At 42.5% G+C, this 11,878-nt stretch overlaps 2 long non-coding RNA genes across 2 annotated transcripts; one reads left to right on the top strand and one right to left on the bottom strand.

The window, feature by feature from the left end:
* Positions 1 to 5,086: 5,086 nt before the first annotated feature.
* On the bottom strand, positions 5,087 to 10,637 carry LOC145526906 (uncharacterized). The gene is made up of 4 exons (XR_014069291.1): positions 10,389 to 10,637; positions 7,298 to 7,411; positions 6,201 to 6,352; positions 5,087 to 5,244 (listed from the first exon to the last, which is right to left on the bottom strand). It is a non-coding gene; the product is annotated as an uncharacterized LOC145526906 (long non-coding RNA).
* LOC145526907 (uncharacterized) lies at positions 5,181 to 6,555 on the top strand. The gene is made up of 2 exons (XR_014069292.1): positions 5,181 to 5,263; positions 5,915 to 6,555. It is a non-coding gene; the product is annotated as an uncharacterized LOC145526907 (long non-coding RNA).
* Positions 10,638 to 11,878: the final 1,241 nt, after the last annotated feature.

Below are 11,878 nucleotides of genomic sequence, written 5' to 3'. Positions count from 1 at the left end.
GATGGCTTACAGAATAAAAAGTTTATCTTTTTTTCACATGACCATTTAAGGTAAGTGTTCTAAGATGATGGGCACCTCTCCTGCACCCAGTCATTCAGGGACTCAGGCTGATGGCAGTCTACCTCCTTCAATACTTGGCTTCTGAGATCTCTAGTAACATCACCATTCCAATCACTGGCCAATAGGAAGGGGAATGAGGGAGTAGGTGAGGAATGGCCTGGTCTTCAGGTGTCACCCTGGAAGGCACTCACATCTTCCCCTTTTATATTCTGTTTCAGAGAACTAAGTCACACAGTCACATCTGATCTCAAAAGAGAGCTGTTAGGAATACTGGTTGGGTCTCTTGTGTTCTTATACATCTTGCTGGGTGCGTCAAGACTGAAAGGCCCTTGCTGCTCTTTTTCCAAGTCATTTTTCAGGCCATACTTTCATGCAGACAATAAACGTAAGAAATGAAAAAGTATCTACCCATTCCACACACACAAACACATACACTGCTAGCGACAGGGATCAGGCTTGCTTATTCCCTAGGCTTTCCCAAGCTTAGTCTTCCTCAGTTGTCACACAAACCCACTGGGTGCATAACATCCATCCCGGTAAACCTCAATATTCCCATGAGACCCGGGGGCAAGAGAAACTGATGCAAATATGCTCATGCACCTGCTGTATCATGAGTAAGAAAATCCTTTGTCTCTGACCTAGGAGTCTCATGTCTTCTATCAGCATCAATTAAACAGTATCAAGTTAATGTATTCATTCATAAGAGAGTAAGATCAAATTCCACAGGAAGCAGTTGGTTAGCAGTGTCCTAGCTATGATTCCAAAACTACAGAAGAAAGGCAAAGGGGACTTTGGCAATTAGGTAGCAGTCTCTTCCATAGGTGATTTTATCCCCAATAGGAAATAGAAACTCAAAGAGGTGAAGTAACTTGCCTAAGGTCTGGCAAGCAGTAGAGCTGGGATTTTAACACGTCTGATAAATTCCTTCTACTAAGAATGAGAAGACACACGAGAAATCTTTTACTGCAGCCATGCAAATGCCTACAGAGGCCTGTTTGCTTGAGGCTAATAATAACCCTGCAACTGCTGTTGCTAAGTCACTTCAGTCGTGTCTGACTCTTTGTGATCCCAGGGACCATAGCCGGCCAGGCTCCTCTGAACATGGGATTCTCCAGGCAAGAATACTGGAGTGGGTTGCCATGCCCTCCTCCAGTGGACCTTCCTGACCCAGGGATCAAACCTGTGTCTCTTACGTCTCCTGCATTGGCAGGCAGGTTCTTTACCACTAGCGCCACTTGGAAGCCCGTGTGTCCACCTTAATCCTTACCCTAACCCTTCCAAGGCTCTGACAGGGGCCCTAGCAATGTCGCCACATGACACTGGATGCTGTACTAAGGAGGCCAAACTTTATCATACAGGTAGTAGAAAGACACAAAGTTCTTAAGCAGGAATACAACACTGTGACTGAAATATGGGAGATGAAATGGATGGAGGGAGACCCTGGAATAGGATACTGTTGTTATGGTGCCTGGCACCATAGTAGGTACTCAGGGTGTGCTGAATGAAAGCTTTGGTTAAAAGTGATAATGGCCTGATCCAGTAGAAGGACAGGATGTGTGGGCTTAGTGGCAGATTATCCATTCATGTGACATCCCATGCTTGAGAATGGTGCACCACATTATATTCAAGATGGTAGTTACTTCTAGGGGCTAGGAATAGGTTGTGATTAGGGAAGAGGTCAAAGGGGCCTCCACTCCATTGGTAATACTTTATATATTAAGACAGATGATGGGTGATTATTTGACTTTTGTAAATCTGAAATAGTTTATAATTGTTGTTTAGTCGTGTCCAACTCTTTGTGACCCCATGGGCTGCAGCATGCCAGGCTTCCTTGTCCGTCACCATCTCTGGGAGTTTGCAGGTGGGGCTATTTTATAATAAAATTTGTAAAAGAGGGACTTTTCACTGGACCAGCCACAGGGTGGTCCTGTGGCTCCATGCTCCCAGTGTAGAAGGCCTGGGTTCAATCCCTGGTTGAGGAGCTAGATCCCACATGCCACAACTAAAAAAGATCCCACATGCTGCAACTAAGACCTGGCGGGGCCAAACTTTTTAAAAAATTGTAAAAGACATTTCAGAGGCAGAGTAGAAAGTTTGAATGTCTTGGAACAACATGTGTGTGCAATCCCTTCCAGAGATCTGTGCATATGCAGGAGATAATACATTGATATAAAGGAGAGAATGATTAATGGAGGAATGTCTATTTTCAGCAACCTGTAGATGGGAAAGATATTTTAGGGCAAAGAAGAGTCTTTGGGGCCTGCCTGCAGTCACAAATGCATGACCCGCCCTGAGTGTCCTTCCCAGTGGCATACAAGGCTGGATGTGGGGAGCCTCTAGCGGGGAAGACTGTGCTTACCCTCTGGAGGGGATCTTCTTGGCAAGCTGGCTGGTGTTTGCTCTGAGGCTCCCTTGAGGATCATGTTAGCAGCAGTCATTTTAATAGTCACACCTATCACCCCCAAATGCCTGAGTTCTCTCTGTGAATTTTTCTTAATTTTTTTAAGTCAAGATGAACGTGCTAATCTTTCTCCTCTCTGTGCTTCACATCAGCCGTGGTGCACAGCCTTGCATTATTCATGAAACTTTACATTAATCAAATGCTTCAAAGTTTCATAAAGTTTCTATTTTGGAGCACACATTCTTTGTAGAGTTGGCACTTAGTGGACAATGGGATCATATTTTGGAGACTCTCCAGCATTCTTAATTCCCATCTGCTTTATTTGCTGCAGCTGTTTTATTTCTTCCCCAGAGACCGAATCTCGGAATTCTGCAGCATACAGACTATTTTCAAATAAACACAAGCACCAGGGAATGCTTTCTGGGTTGAATGAATGTAAAAAATGTTGAAAAAAATTACACTTGATTTGTGTTCTCTGCCTAATGATATCCCGGGATGTCTACATGTATGCCATTTTTGGGGGAGTGGACTTCCCAGGTGGTGCTAGTAAAGAATCCACCTGCCAAAGCAGGAGACCTTGATCCCTGGGTTGGGAAGATTCTCTGGAGTAGGAAATGGCAACCCACTCCAGTATTCTTGCCTGGAAAATTCCATGAACAGAGGAGCCTGACAGGCTACAGTCCATGGGGTCACGAAGAGCAGGACATGACTGAGTACGCATGCATGCACTATTACTCCAGTACCTGTTTTCTGTTTTTTCTTTAAAAATCAACCCCTAACTTGTAGTTGAGCTGAATAGAATAAAGACTATTTCTCATATTCCCATAGCACTCCCCTGCAGTAGCTGTGTGCCCAAGTTCTGCCAACTCAGTGTAACAGGAGTCTTGCCCATGATTTTTAGACTTGGAGCACCCCCACCCCATTTCCTCTTCTGCCTTCCTACTCCATGGAATGTTTTGTCATGGCTGGAGCTTAGACTATAAGGCGGAATCAATGTATGGAGGATAGTAAAGCAATAAGACAGACGTCACTGAAAACCCGAACCTTCAGAATGGTTTACCCTCCCTGGACTGCCTAAAAGTGAGAAAGTGACCATTGGGTTTTCTGGGGGAGGGTGGGGGCTGAGAGGTAGGGAAGAATTGTGATACGTAGGCTGAGCTAATCCTTACCAATTCACTCTTTAAAAAGACAAGGTCTTCTGAAAGTTTTGTAAGAAGCACTTTAATATTTTACTTGTTTATATTGAAGGTCATAGCTGGAAAAGAATACATTAAGTTGCCAAGTCCTGGAAGCATTAAGAACCTCCTGTGAGATATCAGACCAACTTCCTCCGTGTCTCCTTTAGCTGATACCCACATCACTAGCATTAATGCGCACAGTCACCCAGGGGTGTTATCTACTGTCCTCGAAGGAAACAGCACCTGATACAGCGAAGCAAGAATCATGATGCCTCCAACATGACTTACAAATGATTGAATAATACTGGATTACTGGTGTTTTTCTCTTTGGGCTTCCCTGGTGGCTCAGATGATAAAGAATCTGCCTGCAGTACAAGAGACCTGGGTTTGATCCCTGGATTGGGAAGATTCTCTGGAGAAGGAAATGGCAACCCACACCAGTATTATTACCTGGAGACTTCCACAGACAGAGGAGCCTGGCAGGCTATAGTTTATGGGGTCGCAAACAGCTGGACACGACTGAGCAACTAACACTCACTTATGCTGGTGTTTTTCTTATTATAAAAGCACAAGAATGAAAATCAACAATAGTTCTACTATCAAGTTATCGTTTTGATCTATTTCATTTTTTTCAATGAAAATATAGATGTTTATCTTTTCATAAATGCTATTGTAAGATATATATTCTTTGTAGCTTCCCTTTACATCTTTTTATATAGTGGACATCTTCATAAGTCATTAGGAATTCTTCTTTCAATAACATTTTTAATCATTTGTGCTCCAGTCTATCATATGCACTCTAATGTATAGTCTTGGATACATTTTCCTTCCTTCCTTTCTTCCCATTATAAATAACACTGGGATGAACATCCCTGTAGATAAGTATTTGTACATATCCTAATTTTTTACTAGGGTAAATTCCTAGAACTGAAATTCAGGAGGATATAGCCACAGTCTCTACTTCTTTACTATCCTCTTTTGAAGACCCATTTTGATGTCACCGTCTCATCTGGTTTCCAGAACAATAACCCATTGTCTGATTCATGTTAAATAATAAGAGAACATGAACATTTCTTGTTCTGAAATATTAATAGGTTTTTGTTTTCATCTTCTACCATTGCAAGCAGTTAAAAACACAGCCTGGAGAAGTGGCATTTTTCTTTCAGAAAGTGAATCAGTAATTTATTCAAATGAGTCTGGGTAGTTGTTTTAAATTATTACCTTATACAAACCTCTAATGAAATGAAGTCAGTTTACATCTTTAAATAACCTTTAATATTTGTACAAGTAAATATCTCCATTTGATGATAATGGAAATTGTCAGAAATGTTCATTTTCTCACAGTTTAGCTCACTCACAAAGGCTGTCAGACAGCCAACTGATGTGACGCAGAGCATCGCTTGTCGTTTCAGCCGAAGACAGTATTTCAAAGGTAAGGGAAAGGAGATGCAGACACTAATGAAGTTTTATTATCAGAACATAGAATTAGGATTGTGACAAGAGACAATGGTGCCAATGACATATAGTTAGAATGTTCAAGCTTGTGAAGTCTCTAGCTGAATCTCCGGGACCAAGATGTTGCAAAGGGTAGACTGATGAATTCCTCTGAATGGAAACAGACCAGGTCTCAGGATAATTAGCTTAGAAAAAAGCAAAACCAAAAAATCCAGGAAGCAAAAAAAAAAAAAAAAAAGATCCAAGCCAATCCATGATTTGTAAAACAAGCAGGGTGCAGGGATGTATAATATCTGAAGGATATTCATATCCAAAGGATGAAGTTATCGTTTTTGAGTGTGCTTGTTAAAATGCAGTAGTGAAAGCTGGCTCCAGTGGATCCAATACAGTCTTATCAGGGTTTTGTAACTATTTTGTACAAGAGGAGGGAGGGAGGTGAAGAGGAGAGAGTAGAAAAGGAGAAGAGGGACCATCTTCATCCAAAATGAAGCCCAGAAATGTCAATCTTGATGAGATATCTACTTCAAAACAGCCCTTAGCATTTATCTTGCATTCATTTGCTCTTTTGATATGTATTTATTGTCTACTAAATGCTGGGGATCCCTGGTGGCTCAGATGGTAAAGAATCTGTGTGCAGTGTAAGAGACCTGGGTTTGATCCCTGGGTTGGGAAGATTCCCAGGAGAAGGGAATGGCAACCAAAACTCCAGTGTTCTTGCCTGGGAAATCCCATGGATTGAGGAGCCTCGTGGTCTATGGTCCATGGGGTTGCAAAGAGTCTGACACAACTGAGCGACTAACACTTTCACTTTTTCTTTCAGGTGCCAGGCACTGCTCCAGTCAATACAGGGGTTACAGTGATGAATAAGACACACTAGGCCCCTATTCCCACAATTTGCATTCTTCTGTGGGTTAGAGAAATAGCAAACCAATAGGAAAAGATATCAGCTATCACTGCATACTATGCTAAGAATTTTAAGAGAGTGAGGTAATGGAGGGCTTGGGAGCCTATTTCATCTGTGGTATGAGGCAGTTTTAAAACAAGTCCACAAATTCTTTGACACCCCTCCCATTATGAGGTGGCTTCTAGGTCCCTTCCCCTTATACCTTGGTGGCTTCCGTGATGGCCTGGAAGGATGAAAGGTACAGAAGGGATGCTCCACACAGCTTCTGCTGGGTTTTCTTGGAACACGCACCCTGGGCATCTTCAGTTAAATGTAAGAAGTCAAGCTTCCATGAGGCCACCACGTGGAGAGAATCTGCAGAGGGACCACACAGAGAAGGAGCAGCCAGCAACGCTGGCTCCTGGCTTGTTGAGTTTTTTGGCCCCGCACAGAAGCAGAAGGAGAGTGCTTTCAATGTGCCCATTGGACAGTGACCATCTGAGAGACCAGTGTGAGAACTACCAAGCCAAGCCCCCAGCCCCTCAGATCCTAAGCCAAGTAAATGAATATTACTGTTTTAAGCCATTCTTTGGAGGTGGTCTGTTATGTAGTCTAGAAGGTTCCTTTGGGGAGGTGACATTTGAGCTGAAGACCTGTGTTATGGAGGAGCCAAGGGAGGAAGAAGAATGTTTAGTGCAAAGATTCTAAGGCAGAGATGGATTCAACAACTCAAGGGGAAGAAGGCCATTAGAGACTTCCTGGTGGTCCAGTGGCTAAGCCTCTGTACTCCCATGCTGGAGGCCTGGGTTTGATCTCTGGTTAGGAAACTAGATCTGACATCCACAGCTAAGGATCACACATACCAAAACTAAAACTCAGTGCGGGCAAATAAATAAATATTTAAAAAATAAAGATATAGGGAGTTCGGGATGGACATGTACGCGCTGCTATATTTAAAATGGATAAACAGCAAGGACATACAGTATGGCACATGGAACTCTGCTCAATGTTATATGGCAGCCTGGATAGGAGGTGATTTGAGGGGAGAACGCACACATGAATATGTTTGGCTGAGTCCCTTTACTGTTCACTGTTGACCTGAAACAATCACAACATTGTTAATCGGCTATACCCCAATACAAAATAAAGTTAAAAAAAAAATATTAGCCATCATTAATATTATTGAATGTCTTCTGGTTCCAGGTTCTCTCCTCAGAATTGAGCTGTATGAATACAGGTTTTTGACCTTCAAGGAACTTTGGAGGATGGTGCAGACTCACCCAAATAATGTAGAATGGTGTGGAGTGTGGCTATAGTCACCTTCCAAGTTCAATGTGGAGACACTGGGATAGCTTGAACCCGTTTCCTATCTTGTCCCAGTGGCATAGGCATGGTTGGTGGTAGAGAAACTTGCCCAAGCCTTATCTCATGCCACTGAAATTCAGGGGGAAAAGAAAGTGGATGTTTAGGTTCTGCACTTTTCCTTAAAAACAAGAGGATTTAGCATCTTCTTGTTAAAAAATAAATAATTTCTTAGATTAAGGAGTTTTGGCATAGAAAAGTTCAAAACAACACTATGTGGATAGATGTTTCAAAAGGCTACAAACACGCCTGCGAATGTCTTTGAACTGTCAAATCACCTGGTCTTCAAAAGTCGTTCTGCAATCTCTGCCTTCTTTAAACTGATAGTCTAACTTGTGGTTAATGTATAATAACACGATAGACAAATACTAAAGGACACTGTCAGAAAGTCAAGGGAAGCAGTCTGAATCTACATTTCATGGCAGTTACAGATTCCCTCAAACTTGTAGACAAAGGAATCTCTGATCAAGGTGCATGGCCAATGAATGATGCATGGAAGACCTGCCCCAGTACAACCAGGCATAAGTTGCAGAGATGGAAGATAGGAAATCATTCAATATTTTATTCAAACACCCAGAGAAAGTCAAGACAGGAGTAAAGATCTATAGGAACACCCTCCAAGCAAATAGAAGAGAAAAGAGTGTGTCTCCCGATCCTCAGACCCCTTTGCACATGCAAACTGCTGACTCCTTGTGCTTTCCCCAAATATCAAGGCTCTTTGGATGCAAGTGACATGAAAGCAAAAGTGTTTGTTGCTTAGTGGTGTCCGACGCTTTGTAACCCCAGGGACTATATAGCCTGCCAGGCTTCTCTGTCCATGGGATTCTCCAGTCAATAATACTGGAATGGGTTGCCATTCCCTTCTCCAGGGGATCTTACTGACCCAGGGATTGAATCTGGGTCTCTCACATTGTGGGCAGATTCTTTACTGTCTGAGACACTGCAGTTTGGGATAGGCTTAAGCAAAGAAGTGAAGCGCATTAGTTCAGAGTCAATCTGTGGAAGAAGTAGAGTGGATCTGAGCTCAGGGAAGCCCGGTTCCAGGACCTCCACTGCCTAGAGCATGAGCTGTCTTTGCTTTTTTGCTTCTCTCTAAATGCTGCCTTTACTCTCCAGACCAGATTCTCCAAATGACAGGACACATGACCTTGGGCTGCTCCAGGCTAACATTCTGACAGCTTGCTGCCAAAGATGAAAAAGCTGTTTCTTCCCAGCTTATATTTGAGAAAAATTCCCATAAATTCACTCTGATTGGCCTCGAGTCACTTGGCCACTTCTGTTCAGTCACTACATCACTAGAAGGACTTACACAGGTAAGAGATGTTGGGCAGATGAAAATCTTAGCGTCATCTTCCCAAAGAAAAAGCATTAGGTGTTGCCTGAGATAGCAGATCTGGTATCTCCCTGGTACCTCTCTCCCTTGCCTAGGCAGAAGACTTAGGATTTACCTGCTAGTGACACAGGAAAGGCACAGCGCTACCATTCAGCTCATTCAGCGTATGAATTTCTCCTTGTAAAGCACTTATCTGTCAAGAACACAGATTTCACAGAATCATTGGCTGCTCAGATGAAAGAGATGCCTTAGCCCAACATCACTATTTTAGGATACAAGACATTCACACATAAGAATTCAGAGATTTGGGGAAACGTGTAGAAGAAATACACAGGAAGCAGCTGTCACGCTTAGTTGGATCTGCCGAGAAAAATGAATGGAGAGAATCATCATTAGGTCCCTGGCTGGAGGTCATGTTGGGCTTCCCAGGTGGCTCAGTGGTAAAAAATCTCCCTGCAGTGCAGGAAACCTGGCTTCGATCCCTGGGTCAGGAAGATCCCCTGGAGAAGGGCATGGCAACCCACTCCAGTATTCTTACCTGAAAAATCCCTCTGGCAGAGGAGGACCCTGGCAGGCTACAGTCCATAGGGTCACAAAGAGTCAGACGTGCCTGAAGGATGAGCAAGCAACAGCTGGAGGTCATGCTATGCTCTTCTCCCCCTCAGTGGTCCTTGAACTTTTTCAAGATTGTTTTCCTCAGAATTGGGGTTGTGTTTAGAGACATCCCAATGTTAACAGTGGCTTGAAGCAGCCTAATTATAGTATCTGTAGTGTTTTTGTTCACTTGCCACCCCCCACCTCTTCCTGCACCCCCAGCAGCAGCACTCACCATACAAATGCGCGTCCTCACATATGCATCTTTGAGCAGCCACAAGCCCTAGTTTTTTGCTATGTTAATGCAGATAAAGGAGAGTGGTAGGAAACATGTAGAAACCAGCAAAGCAGCAATGTTTCAATTGGAAAGACAGAAAACTACAGCTCGGAGGAAGAGAATAGATAAGGAAAAGCGAATAGAATACAGTAGAATAGAATAGAATAGATACTGTGAAGGGAAAGAAAGAGCCTCTTTGAGCTGTGAGTTTTAGGCAGTCTTTGGGAATGCTTAAGTGAGGGCTTCCCAGGTGGCGCTAATGGTAAAGAAACTGCCTGTCAATGAAGGAGACGCAAGAGACACAGGTTTGATCCCTGGGTCAGGAAGATCCCCTAGAGGAGGGCATGGCAACCTACTCCAGTGTTCTTACCTGGAGAATCCTATGGACAGGGAAGCCTGGTGGGCTACAGTCCATAGGGTCACAAAGAGTTATCACATGCACTCAAGAGTGAGGGAAGGGGAAACTTCGGAGGGTTCTGCTGTATAGGTGAGATATAGAATGAAAGAAGAAGGAAGTTAGAGAAAAGCAACCTCAAGACATTTTATTGTGTATTTTTAATGTAATCCCTCTCATTCCTAGATATATACTCAAGAGTATTGAGAACATATATTCATATAAAATCTTGCACACAAATGTTCCTAGTAGTATTTATAACAGCCCAAATATAGAAACAGCCCAATGTTCATCAACTGATGAATGGATTAAGAGTGGTATGTTCATACAGTGGTATACTATTCAGCCCTAAAAAGAAATGAAGAGCTGATACATGCTACAGCATGGATGTACTGGAGAGCATTATGCTATATGAAACCATTATAAAAGAGGATATATTATATTGTTACACTTATATGAAATGTTCAGCATAGGCAAATCCTTAGAGATAGAAAGTAAATTTGTGGTTGCCTGGGATGAGGCATCCAACCAACCCATCCTAAGGGAAATCAGTCCTGAATATTCATTGAAAGGACTGATGTTGAAACTGAAGCTCCAATACTTTGGCCACCTGATGCAAAGAGCTGACTCATTTGAAAAGACCCTGATGCTGGGAAAGATTGAAGGCAGGAGGAGAAAGGGACGACAGAGGATGAGATGGTTGGATGGAATCGCCAACTCAGCGGACATGAGTTTGAGTAAACTCCAGAAGTTGGTGATGGACAGGGAGGCCTGGCATGCTGCAGTCTATGAGGTCACAAAGAGTCGGACATGACTAAGCGACTGAACTGAACTGAACTGGAATGAGGGGAGCAGGAGGATTATTGCTAAGGGGTACAAAGTTTCTTTTTAGGGGGTGAAAATGTTCTAAAATGGATTGTTGTAATGGTTGACTAATTCTGTGAGTATACTAAAAGTGATCGACTTTTAAGTGGGTGAATAAGTCTGTGAGTAATACCTCAATAGAGCTATTACAACGACAACAACAAAACACACAAACACACCAGACTGACACGTGGGGGGAAAAGTTCAGAATCAGTGTAGCTGTCCAAGTGCAGCAGGTTTGAGTGAGCAAATGATCTTGAAGTTGTAGGATCTGCACAGAAATGATTTATATGTGTGAGGCTTGGCTTGTGACTTACAGTGGTTGTGGTTGCTGCTATAAAGCCGCAGTGTGATGACCCAAAGTGAGGTGCCCACTAACACAAAGCAAAACAAACAAACAAAAAAACCAGTAGCTCCCATGTCCAGGAATGGTCTTCCCTTGCCTCTTTTTATATCTCACATTCCATCATGGATGATGTTTTACAATAACCAGTCATTTCATAAAATGTAGGGCAATGTTTTTCTAAAACCACCTGCCTCATTGCTGGTGGTGGTGATGATAGTGGGAAGGGGTTTTGAGTTGTTTCCTCTGCCCAGATTCAAAGCAAATCATCTGGGGCACTTTTGGATTCCACCCAAGATAGAATCAGATTTTTAGACCAAAATGTAAGGCTGCCACATAAAGCAATCATAGCAAGAATGAAATGAGTCTGTCTCTGTTGTTTGTTTGGTGTATTAACAAATGTAGTGTTCAGCATCCAAATGAAAATCTTGAATGTGTATTAGTCATTGTTACTTCCTCCACCAACTTTCTGACTAAGTGATATTAATAATCAATAGATTGGCTAATAGGGTACAAATGAGAGCTTTAATTGTATTAAGCACCAAAAAGAAATAATTTATTTTCTCACTTTAAAAGGTCAGAATTTCTCCTTTAGATTTGTACTCTTGTCAGTTGTTAAGAGGAAAAGTGTTAGTGTTAATCTGTAAAGTGAAACATAACCAAAACTTATAGTTGTATATATATGTATGATAGTAAACTGTTACTTCAATGAGTTCACTATTTCTAGTCCCTGA

Source organism: Giraffa tippelskirchi, chromosome 11, assembly GCF_054371585.1.
Source record: "Giraffa tippelskirchi isolate mGirTip1 chromosome 11, T2T-mGirTip1v1.2.pri, whole genome shotgun sequence".
Classification (NCBI taxonomy): domain Eukaryota; kingdom Metazoa; phylum Chordata; class Mammalia; order Artiodactyla; family Giraffidae; genus Giraffa; species Giraffa tippelskirchi.
The sequence above is the reverse complement of the archived record's forward strand: the minus strand, read 5'-3'. Positions and strand labels throughout refer to the sequence as shown.